This window comes from Podarcis pityusensis (assembly GCF_964106645.2).
Source record: "Podarcis pityusensis genome assembly, chromosome: 13".
NCBI classification, from domain to species: Eukaryota; Metazoa; Chordata; class Lepidosauria; order Squamata; family Lacertidae; genus Podarcis; species Podarcis pityusensis.
In genome coordinates, this window is record NC_138038.1 from 34,308,249 (window position 1) to 34,321,434 (window position 13,186).

Consider the following 13,186-nt stretch of genomic DNA (forward strand, 5'->3'; position numbering starts at 1 on the left):
CTTTTCCTGCAATGTAGCAAAGGGCTCTTCATGTTCTGTGCAACAGAGGATTTTCCAAAGCTATTAACTTGCTTGACTCATTTGTGAGCTCCCTTGTGTGAGTCGAAACACATGCAAAATTGGAGTATGAGCAGGTGACGTGCGTAAGGAAAGCATCCCTGCCCAGGCCTCTGCTTGCTGTTCACACTCTGGGGTTACAGAAAGGGTTAAAGAGCCCTTTGCTGGTGAGGATGAGCCAGTGGGATGAGGCCAATGCTGCCAGCCCTTCAGTCCTTTCTTAGCATCACCCTGTTGAAAATGAGGGACTATGAGTATGAAGGGCCACAAGAGGGAGAAAAGGGGAGACTCCAAAAATCTCTTCCCAAAACCTCTTGAGTTCCTGCCATCTTCAGAGTACCGCAAAGCCCACTCAGAAAGCCCACAATTCCCATTCATGATTCTAGTATAGTGTCTTCCAAACGTGGGTCTCCAGCTGTTTTTGGACTACAGTTCCCATCATCCCTGACCACTGGTCCTGCTTGCTAGGGATGATGGGAGTTGTGGTTCATCCACAGGAGGAGACGCAAATTTGGTAAACACTGTTCTAGTCCACCTGCTTTCCGCTCTACATGATAGGCAAGGCTTGGGACAGTATAATACTTTTTATTTACTCTTGTGTGCCCTCCTTGCTTCTCTCTTCTTCCAGTCAACATCCAGCTAGCCAGTGAGTGCTCCGCTCTTCCCTCGTTTATGCAATTTATGCAAACCCCTCCACACCCAAATATATGCAAATATGTTTGGATTTGCACAAACCATACTCGGCCCAGGCTTCATTGTCTCTTCATGCAGAATTTTTGAGTCCTCCCCTTTTAAAAAACAAGTATATGCAGCTCACAGCAAACTGCTGTTATCTCACAAGCCAGTTTTTACCAGAGAGTGGCTGCCTCGTGGACCTACAAGACTGTCCAGTTTCTCAGGGCGGCTGTGAAGATGTGAGATCTTATTTGAAGATTTTAACAGTGGGTAGCAGGCTCACCAAGTCCTAGACTAGTTGGGTAGTGAAGAGGGGAGTGTTCTGCTGGTATAAACATCATCAGAGTTGTACCGATGGGTCAGAAGGGAGGACTCGAGAACACATAGGGCGGTGGTCAACTAACTCCTTGTATGAGACCCATTGAAGTTAACGAACCCAAGTTAACCATGTCCATTAGCTTAAATGGGTCTGCTTGGAGTAGGACTTGTGTTGAATCCCACCCCTAGTATCAGCCATGTAGGACCTTATTAGGTCGTTTTGACAGTCATCATAAGCACCGAAGCAAAGGCCAGGAATCGTAAGTAACTCTTTTGGGAATGTTCTTATAGTACTTGGATCTCCAAACATCTCACATGTACTCCTAATTTTATACCAGCAGAGGTTGGGCAAGTATTGACGAGGAATAATTTGGGGGTTACTGCAGTGTCTGACAATTTGTTACCTAGATGAAGTGGGGTGGAGGGTGATATCTGGAAAGGGGGCAGTGCCAAGCAGCCTGGTTTCCTCCTGCACTTTGGGTGCCAAGCAGCCAGGGGAAAAAAGTAGTCAGGCACTCTTGACTTCCAGGAGGGTTTTGTTCGTGTGTGTGTGCAAAAGCCACAATTTTAGAGCTGATTTTCAGAATTTTTGGAGTAAAATTAGAACGCCTGGAGTCAAAGCGTGATTTCCCACTTCATGAACACACTTGAACTTGTATCACACACATACACACCCACCCACCCACCCACTAAGCCAGACTGTTAAGCTCACCATTTCATACTTGGCTGCAAGAGATTGCAAGATGGGTGTGGCTGGTGGGTGCAGGTCTGTGCCTCCTCATAGGCAAGCAGAGATTCGCAAATTTGAGCCGGCCTCAAATTTGATTCCAAGGCGCTGAGTGCAAGAAAGTCAAAAGTGCAAGACGGTCTGAGGACTCTGTCCTGTATCTGAGTGGGGATTTCACCAGATTACAAAAAATGGTGTCACCTGTGGAGGTTGTATACTCATAAAAACCCTCTACAATTCCTTCACTCCTTAGCTCAGGTGTAAACCAGCATATCAGCAAGTACTAACCATGGGAGTGAAAATGAGGCTCCACTCAAATTATGAGGGAAAAGATACAGGCTTAGTGAAATCCACAAGTCCTACCCATTGACTGTCCCAAATTTAAGTCAAATCATGCCCACATGCTCCCCATAGCCGTTTAAGAACAGTAGCTAAGGGAGTGTTCACAAAAAGGAAGGGCCACTGGCCCACTCTGCCTCCAGTTTAATACAAGCACTGGCTCTGCTCCTACCACCATCTGCCAGGCCTTTAACAAGACCTAAGTTCCACCTCTTGGTCATTGTTGACAACCCAGTTATGTAGTAATTCTTTGTAGCTTTGTTTTATTTCAACATTTCTTCAGTCCTGGCTACTTGGAGGTTGACAGCCACTAGCAAAGTCTCTGCCATGGCAGAAGGGAGATTTCCTCCCACAAAGTCCTAACACCAAAGAGCAGAAAAGCAGTATCATCCAGTACCATGTTTGTTCCTTGGGATAAGGTTGCCCTTGTTCTTCGTCTAGCTATTTGATTATGATTCTGTTATTCTATGATCTGAGCAGGAGTGAGGAGCTAGCAGCCTGCAGGCCAGATCTGTCCCACCCCCACAAGCCTTTCCTACTAGAAACTCAATATTGGGGCTGGCCCAGTTGGACAGTTTCCTTTTTTTTAAAGAAGTTGGATTTTATTTTCATTTGTATGAATTAATTTGAAGAAATTAAACATCTCACATTTTTGTTTCTCTCACTGGTCCCCCCACCCTTTTCACAAGTTTCATAACGCACTCCCTTAACTCCCTTAAGCAACAAGAGGACCGGCCATTTTAGATCTGGTCCTAACCAATGTTGATGACCTGGTTAGTGGGGTAGAAGTGGAAGGATCATTAGGCGTGAGTGATCATTAGGCGCGAGTGATCATTAGGCGCGAGTGATCATGCTCTTCTGAAGTTTACTATACAGCGGAAAGGAGCAGCCAAGCATACTAGGACTCAATTTCTTGACTTTAAGAAAGCCGACTTCATAAAACTTAGGGAAGTGCTGGGTGAGATCCCATGGACAGTAATACTAAAAGGAAAGGGAGTTCATGATGGCTGTGAGTTTGTTAAGAGGGAGATAGTAAAAGCACAACGTCAGGCAATACCAATGAGACGGAAACATGGAAGGTGCCTAAAGAAGCCAGGGTGGCTATCTAAAGAACTTTTAACTGAGTTAAGATTAAAAAAGGATGTGTACAAAAAATGGAAAAGGGGGGAAACCACCAAAGAGGAATTCAAACAAATAGCCAGCACGTGTAGACACAAAGTCAGAAAAGCTAAAGCACAGAATGAACTCAGGCTTGCTAGAGAGGTTAAAAGCAACAAAAAAGGCTTGTATGGGTATGTTCGTAGCAAAAGGAAGAACAAAGAAACAGTGGGGTCACTCAGAGGAGAAGATGGTGAAATGCAAACAGGGGACACAGAAAGGGCTGAACTCCTCAATGCCTTCTTTGCCTCAGTCTTCTACGATAAAGAAAACAATGCCCGACCTGAAGAATTTGGAGCAAATGATTCAGCAAAGGAAACACAGCCCAGAATAACTAAGGAGATAGTACAAGAATACTTGGCTAGTTTAGATGTATTCAAGTCTCCAGGGCCAGATGAACTGCATCCAAGAGTATTAAAAGAACTGGCAGATGTGATCTCAGAACCACTGGCAGTCATCTTTGAGAATTCCTGGAGAACAGGCGAAGTCCCGGCAGACTGGAGGAGGGCAAATGTTGTCCCTATTTTCAAAAAGGGGAAAAGAGAGGACCCAAATAATTACCGCCCAGTCAGTCTGACATCAATACCAGGGAAGATTCTGGAGCAGATCATTAAGCAAACAGTCTGTGAGCACCTAGAAAGGAATGCTGTGATCACCAATAGCATGGATTTCTGAAAAATAAGTCATGTCAGACTAATCTGATCTCGTTTTTTGACAGAATTACAAGCCTGGTAGATGAAGGGAACGCAGTGGATGTAGCCTACCTTGATTTCAGCAAGGCATTTGACAAGGTGCCCCATGATATTCTTGTAAAGAAGCTGGTAAAATGCGGTCTTGACTATGCTACCACTCAGTGGATTTGTAACTGGCTGACTGACCGAACCCAAAGGGTGCTCATCAATGGTTCCTCTTCATCCTGGAGAAGAGTGACTAGTGGGGTGCCACAGGGTTCTGTCTTGGGCCCGGTCTTATTCAACATCTTTATCAACGACTTGGATGATGGACTCAAGGGCATCCTGATCAAATTTGCAGATGACACCAAACTGGGAGGGGTGGCTAACACCCCGGAGGACAGGATCACACTTCAAAACGACCTTGACAGATTAGAGAACTGGGCCAAAACAAACAAGATGAATTTTAACAGGGAGAAATGTAAAGTATTGCACTTGGGCAAAAAAAATGAGAGGCACAAATACAAGATGGGTGACACCTGGCTTGAGAGCAGTACATGTGAAAAGGATCTAGGAGTCTTGGTTGACCACAAACTTGACATGAGCCAACAGTGTGACGCGGCAGCTAAAAAAGCCAATGCAATTCTAGGCTGCATCAATAGGAGTATAGCATCTAGATCAAGGGAAGTAATAGTGCCACTGTATTCTGCTCTGGTCAGACCTCACCTGGAGTACTGTGTCCAGTTCTGGGCACCACAGTTCAAGAAGGACACTGACAAACTGGAACGTGTCCAGAGGAGGGCAACCAAAATGGTCAAAGGCCTGGAAACGATGCCTTATGAGGAATGGCTAAGGGAGCTGGGCATGTTTAGCCTGGGGAAGAGGAGGTTAAGGGGTGATATGATAGCCATGTTAAAATATATAAAAGGATGTCACATAGAGGAGGGAGAAAGGTTGTTTTCTGCTGCTCCAGAGAAGCGGACACGGAGCAATGGATCCAAACTACATGAAAGAAGATTCCACCTAAACATTAGGAAGAACTTCCTGACAGTAAGAGCTGTTCAACAGTGGAATTTGCTGCCAAGGAGTGTGGTGGAATCTCCTTCTTTGGAGGTCTTTAAGCAGAGGCTTGACAACCATATGTCAGGAGTGCTCTGATGGTGTTTCCTGCTTGGCAGGGGGTTGGACTCGATGGCCCTTGTGGTCTCTTCCAGCTCTATGATTCTATGAACTGCATGCCTCCGCTAACCCAGAAATATTACCTCGGGTTAAGAACTTTGCTTCAGGATGAGAACACAAATCGTGCGGCGGCAGCAGGAGGCCCCATTAGCTAAAGTGGTGCTTCAGGTTAAGAACAATTTCAGATTAAGAACAGACCTCCAGAACGAATTAAGTTCTTAACCCGAGGTACCACTGTACTACAACCTGTCATTTATAGCCCAATCTGCTTATTGCCTCAGTCCCAAGATGCTTGTTCTTCAGGCAGGAACTCTCAAAGTAGCAGCAGACATAAATGCCATGAGGAGACCCCTCACAGAGCTACAATTCCCACAGTTCCTTGGGAAGTGGGATTGCTTGTTAGCGCTCTTGGTATTGTAGCTCTGGGAGGGGGATAGGGGGGTCCCAACAACTCTCAAGGCCCCACTGCCGTTCCCAGGATTATTTGGGGGAAGCCATGGCTGTTGCACGCCTATTTCAAATGTCTGCAGCTGGACTGGCGAAGTTGGAATTGGTTCAGATTCCTGCATTGCAGGGGGTTGGACTAGATGACTCTGAGTGTCCCTCCCAACTCTACAATTCTGTGATTTCCCGGCACCCCAGTTCAGCCTAAATAGACTCCAGGAGAGCAGTGAGAGCTAAAAGCAGGTTTATTGGGGGGAGGGGGGGACGTGGTCGAGGCTGCCACGTCCAGGCGGCACTTCTGCGGAGGGCGCCGGCTGCTTCTCTGGCCTAGCGGTATTAGAGCAGCGCGTTGACGATGAGCACAACCTGGCTGATGATGTCCATTTCCTCCTCCTGGGTGTCTTGGTTCGGCACCTGCGGGAGGGGCGAAGGCGGGGAGCGTTAAAGAGGACGGAGCGGCGCGAAGGGGCGAAGGAGGGACCCACGTCTGGAGCCCCCGCCCGACGGGGAGGGAGACAGACTCACCCTGGAGTTGACGGGGTCCGCCAGCAGGTTCTGGGCGGGCAGCGCGCTCAGGTTGCTGGGGTCGCCCTCGCCTTCCTCCAGGATGCGGCGGTAGACGGACTTGTAGATTATCCTTAACAGCTGCGTCCTAATGGGGACGCGGCTACTGGAGGAGGGGGAGAAGAAGGTCAGCTTGCGGGAAACGAGAGTAAAGAGGAGAAGGGCCGGGCCATGGCCTCGCCACCGGGAGAGGGTTCCTGCCCGACGGGGCGGGCTTACCTGGGCACAGCCTGGGCCCCGATGTCTGCGGAACGGGACGGGATCTCGGCCCAAACGGGCTGCACGTGGCTCTGGTTGACTCCGCTCAGCGCCATCCTTGCACTTCAACTTCTTTGGTGCCGTCGGAGACCGAGGAGCCCTTTTTATGCCGTGCATCGCTGCATTCATGCACGACTTTCACATAAATAGGTTTATGGGAATAAACAGAGAAGAAGACTCCAAACAATCACTTGGAACATCAAAAGAAAGAATAACACTTACCCAATCTGTAGCCTAGTGCAACTGGTATGGTTAAAAATGTGGGAGACCCAGACAGGATTAATAGGAATATATTTATAGGGTACTGAACTGGGAACCAGTTCCAAACTGGACCATTTCCCCTGGAATCCTAATTGAATCACTCACACATAAGCAAATCAACAACATAAATATTCTTCCTTATTTCAGGATTGGTGGGAAATGGTCCAGTTTGGAACTGGCTCCCAGTTCAGGAGCCTTGAAATGTATTTCTGAACATCCAGCTTGGTTTTCCCATAAATTTAACTTCACCAATTAGACTGGGCTGAACTACAGATTGGGTAAGAGTTACGTTCTTTCTTTTGACCTTGCAAGTTGTTTTGAGTCTGTTCCTATGTTTATTCCCATAAACTTATTATGTCTTGCACGAACACTTCAGTTGTTCATACTTTTCAGAGGGCTGAACTAGATTCTCAGCCCCACCCGCAATATGTTACATTTGGGGAGTTTGGCAATGTGGGTAGGAGTCAGATGCTCTTCATTGTTCAATATTTGGTGCTGGGTCCAGCAAGCGGTGGGACAAGATTCTTTGGGTGGATCTCTAGGAAAAGAAACAGCAGCCCAGCACCAACAGGAATCTTCCAAAGAGAAATTGCTCAATTTTCCATGTGACAGCTCTTAGGATATTTGAAGATGCCTATAATTTATAGGAAGTGGGTGGCGCTGTGGGTTAAACCACAGAGACTAGGGAGACTTCCGGGGGCGGCGCGAACGGCAATGGCGGTCCTCTTCTGAACGGGAGAGGAGGCTCCGCAGGCAACGGGTCGTCCGCTACGGCGAAGCGGAGACCCACTTCGGAAAACCCCAGGCGGCAAGAGCCTGGGGTCCTGAGGCTCGGTGGGCGCCTAGAGCGACCCTCCAAGTGCAGAAGGGACCCCGTAAGGGGCTCCGGAGCACGGAGGGGGGTTGCGGCGCTGTGAGCTGTTTCACAGCCTGAGGAGCGAAGCCGCGCTGCTACTGTCGGTGAGCGCTGATCCCTTTTCCTGCTAAATTACGGATCCGGACGAAAAAGCAACTAATTTGTGAGTAAAAGACTGAATCACTTGAAATTTGAGATTTTAAAAGGGAAACTTGAATTGGCTTGAACTTGGCTGTGAGCGGAGAGACGTGGAAGCAGGAAGTCCGTCTTCCGCAGCCATTGAACTTGAAAAAAAGCAATCAGCTGGAGGAGTGGAGGCTGAAAGAAAGAGACTCTAAGTTTTACAGATCTAAGCATCTATTTGAACTTGCATTTTAAAGTAAAGACTTTAAGTTAAAGATTTGGGATTTCTATTTGCACTTGACTTTCCTCCTCTTATTGGATTACAAATTAAAAGGTGAAACCCAGAGTCAGGAGCTGCCGGAGTACTAAGGGAGCTGTCAGTACTGCAGATTTGGATACTGTATATTGGAACTTGAAACAATCTGAGGGTATTGAGACCTTTTAAATTTGAAACATTCTTTTTGGAGATAAATAAGCACTGTCTGCAACAAGGTGACCATTTATAAACTCTGCTAAACATTTGTATTTGAAGGTTCTTGGACATTAAATTAGACTCTGAAAAACAGATTAAGCTCCCTCTAGAGGATTGGATTATAACAGTGATTTTACATACACTTTTTACTTTCGATTCCTTTGCTGTTTGCTTGCTCTGGACCTTTCCATTCCCATGGGAACAACTCAGTGTGACCTTGACTGACAGATAACGTTGGAATGAGTGGCACAAGAAAAAGAGGGAGAGCTAAACAAACAACTCTAACAACTCTAACCTCAGCTTCACAGACACGCAGATCATCTGTGCCTACTTTGCCCTCAGAAGTGGAGGGTGAGGGCGAAGTAGAGCAGCTACAACTGGAAGATATGGCCTCAGGAGCATCTGCTTCTGTACTAGACAAAATCTTTGAAAAATTGGAAGCTTTGGACAAGAAAGCAGATGCGCAATCAGCAAAGATTGATAAAAACACAGAATGTTTAAATAAATTAACCACACAAGTGGCACAGAATGCACAAGCAATTGGACAGCTAACGGAGGCCTCAGCAGAAAATCGGAAATTGACTGAGGATACCAGACAAAGATTTGAAAATTTAGAGCAAGAGGTAAGACCACTCACTAAACAAGTTGGGGAACACCAGATTTATCTCTCGATGATAGAACTGCGAAACCGTGAGAACAACTTAAGGATTAGATCACTACAAGAGGCAGAAGAAGGAAATCTAACTGAGTTTTTGACCAAAGAATTCTCCAAGTTCTGGAACTTGGAAGAAAAGGATTTTAAAATTGTGTCAGCTTTCAGACTTGGAAGATTCATAAAGAAGGAGAGGCCCAGAGACTGTTTGATAACATTGAGATCAAAGGAGGAAAGGGATAAGATTTTGGGACTACACTTTGTAAAATCACTGGAGGTGTTGGATAGAAGAATTGAAATTTATAAAGATATCCCAAGACTACTGCTTGACCTTAGAACCGCCTATTCTGAACTTGTTAAACTACTAAGGAGCAACGCAATTCCATTCAGGTGGGAATTTCCTCAAGGATTATCTTTTACCTTTAGAGGGAGAAAGGTCAAAGTGAGAACACTGGAAGAGAGAGACAAATTCCTGTCTACATACGGAGAGGACCTTCAAAAAAGAATTGAACTACCTCCTGGGCCTGAGGCAACGCCAATACCAACATCAGCATCTGTGGAACCTGAAGACCCTGAGAAGATACCACCCCTTGAAAAATAACCAGATAGTTCAGGATGTCTCTGCAACTGTTGAGCTGGAATATTAATGGTTGTAACATTCCGGAAAAAAGGAAGAAAATATTTCATATATTAAAAAAAGAACAATTGGACATTATTTGTTTACAAGAAACACATGTGACGAGGCTCCACAGAAAAGTGTTAATAAATAAAAGATTGGGCCAGGAATTTGTATCATCGGACAAAGTTAAGAAGAGAGGCGTAGTGATATATGCAAAAGAGAGCCTGTCACCTAAATTCCTATTTAAAGATGATCATGGAAGAATTTTGGCTATTGAGATACAATATCAAGGAGAGAAACTGCTGATATTAGGAATTTATGCACCTAATGAAGGGAAATCGGAATTTTACAAGAAGTTGCAGGAGACAATGCTGGACTATCTAGACTACAACAACATCATAATGATGGGAGATATGAATGGGGTCGTATCAACTAACATGGACAAGTCACAAAGTCAAAATGTTACAAAAGACGGCAGACTACCTAAAACCTTTTTTGAAATGACTGACAATATGGACTTGATTGACATTTGGAGGACAAAGAACCCACTAGGAAGAGAGGGAACATTCTTTTCTGAAGCCCAACTGACCTGGACAAGAATCGACCAAATATGGATTTCTAGAGGCCTGGCACCTAAGGTCAGAAAAGTGGAAATCTGCCCAAAGACCTGCTCCGACCACAATGCAGTAAAGATGGATATGACACTATTACCAACTGGATCCTTTAGATGGAAGATGAATGACAATTTGTTTAGAGATCAGGAAATTACCAAGAAGGCCCAAAAAGTTTTGAAGGACTATTTTGAGATAAACATGAATAATATGGTGGAAAAAAGAATAATCTGGGACGCAAGTAAAGCTGTAATGAGGGGATTCTTGATACAACAGAATGCAGTGAAGAAAAGAACACAAAATGAGAAAAAAGATAAGATCTTGGATAAAATAAAAGAATTAGAGAAGAAACTAAGAGTGAATCCGAAGTCACAGCCAACTCTGAGAGAAATTAAACTCTATCAAACACAATATTCTAAATTGATAAATCAGGAAATTGAATGGAAGGTTAAATTAATGAAACAAAAAACGTTTGAGTCGGCGAATAAATGTGGAAAACTGCTAGCTTGGCAGTTGAAGAGAAGACAAAGATTAAATACTGTTACAAACTTAGAGGTTGATGGAAAAAACATCCAGAATCCAGTGGACATTAGAAAGTGTTTCCAGAGATATTTCAAAAAATTATACACCCAAGGGCCGCAAGATGATGTTGAGATTAAACAATTTTTGGCAAAAAACGGATTATCTAAATTGTCACAAGAAAATAGGACAATCCTGAATTCTAAAATAACACGACAGGAGATCGAACAAGCTATCCAGAACATGCAACTTGGCAAATCTCCAGGACCAGATGGGCTGACCTCCAAGTACTATAAGACACTGAAAGACTACTTGATACAACCTTTGATGGAGGTCAGCAATGAAATTATGGAGGGGAGGAGGGCACCGGAGTCGTGGAAGGAAGCGTTTATCACATTAATACCAAAGTCGGAAGCTGAAAAGACACAACTTAAGAACTACCGTCCCATCTCTCTCTTAAATGTGGATTACAAAATATTTGCAGACATTTTGGCAAATAGATTTAAAAAAGTTTTAAATGAAGTAATTCATAAGGACCAGGCTGGCTTTCTCCCAGGAAGACATCTGTTTGCTAATACAAGGAACATTATTGACATTTTGGAACTTTTGCAAACAGATATAAATACAAAAGCAGTTTTAATTTTTATAGATGCGGAGAAGGCCTTTGACAATATCTCCTGGAAATTTATGATGGGAAATTTAAAAGAGATGGGAGTGGGACGGGGTTTTGAGAATGGGATTGAGGCGATATATTCAGAACAGAAAGCTAAACTGATAGTTAATAATGTGGTTACGGAAGAGTTTAAAATTGAAAAAGGGACACGACAAGGTTGCCCTATTTCCCCGTTGTTATTCATTTCGGTTCTGGAAGTGCTATTGAACATGATTAGAAGGGACCAGTTGGTGGAAGGAATTCAGGTCGGTCAGAAACAATATAAATTAAAAGCTTTTGCAGATGACCTGGTTTTGACCTTGCAGAAGCCAGAGCCCAGTACGAAAAGAGTATTACAACTGATTAATGATTTTGGTCGGGTGGCTGGATTTAAATTAAATAAACAGAAAACTAAGGTTTTGGGGAAAAACTTGACTAATACAGAGTCAGAACGGTTTCAGAATGAGATGGAACTTAATGTGGTGAAAAAAGTAAAATACCTAGGGGTAAACATAACAGCAAAAAATCTAAGTCTATTTAAGGATAATTATGAAAAATGTTGGACAGAAATTAAGAGAGACTTAGATAGTTGGTCAAAATTGAAACTTTCTTTGTTAGGCCGAATTGCTGCTATCAAGATGAATGTATTGCCAAGGATGTTGTTCTTATTTCAAACACTTCAGGTTTTGGACAAAACGGAGTGCTTTCAGAAGTGGCAGAGAGACATTTCCAAGTTTGTCTGGCAGGGCAAAAAGCCCAGAATTAAGTTTAAGATATTAACCGATGCAAAACAAAGAGGGGGCTTTGCCCTGCCAGACTTAAAGTTGTATTACGAAGCCGCAGCGTTTTGCTGGCTAAAAGACTGGCTACTTCTTGAAGACACTGATGTGTTGGATTTGGAAGGGTTTAACAATACCTTTGGATGGCATGCATATTTATGGTATGACAAGGTTAAAGCAAACAAGGCCTTTAAGAACCATATTGTCAGAAAATCATTGTTTAATGTCTGGTCAAAATATAAAGACTTGCTGGAAAATAAAACACCAAGGTGGCTTTCACCTTTGGAAGCCAAGGCCCGAAAAAGACCCAATATGGAGGCTAAATGGCCAAAATATTGGGAAATACTAGAAAAGGATGGAGACAAATGGAAATTGCAGAGTCTAGAGAAAATGAAAGACAAAGTGCGAGATTGGTTACATTACGCTCAGATCAAAGAAGTTTTTAAAAATGATAAGAAATTAGGGTTCCAGGTGGAGAAATCGAAACTAGAAACAGAATTGTTAGAACCAAAGATTAAGGTACTTTCAAGGATGTATAACTTGCTGTTGAAATGGAATACACAAGACGAAACGGTTAAATCGGCTATGATAAGGTGGGCACAGGACATTGGGCATAATATCATGTTTGAGGACTGGGAGAGGTTGTGGAGTAATGGATTGAAATTTACTGCATGTAACGCCCTGAAAGAAAATGTAATGAAAATGATTTATAGATGGTATATGACCCCAGTCAAACTTGCTAAAATTTACCACCTGTCTGATAATAAGTGTTGGAAATGTAAAGAGTGTGAGGGAACGTTCTTCCACCTCTGGTGGACTTGCCCTAAAGTGAAGGCGTTCTGGGAAATGATTTATAATGAACTGAAAAAGGTATTTAAATATACCTTCACTAAGAAACCAGAGGCTTTCCTTTTGGGTATTGTCGGCCAAGGGGTGGCAAAGAAGGACCAGACATTTTTTATGTATGCAACAACAGCAGCAAGGATACTTCTCGCAAAACACTGGAAAACTCAAGATCTACCCACACTGGAAGAATGGCAGATACAACTGATAGACTACATGGAACTGGCTGAAATGACCGGCAGAATCCGTGACCTGGGAGAAGAGAGGATTGAGGAGGATTGGAAGAAATTTAAGAACTATTTACAAAAACATTGTAATTTGAGTGAATGCTAAATAAGATGCTAGACTAAAACAACTGAGCACCACTAAATTTAGAAGTTTTTTAAGAAATTAAGTAAGACTGTGAAAA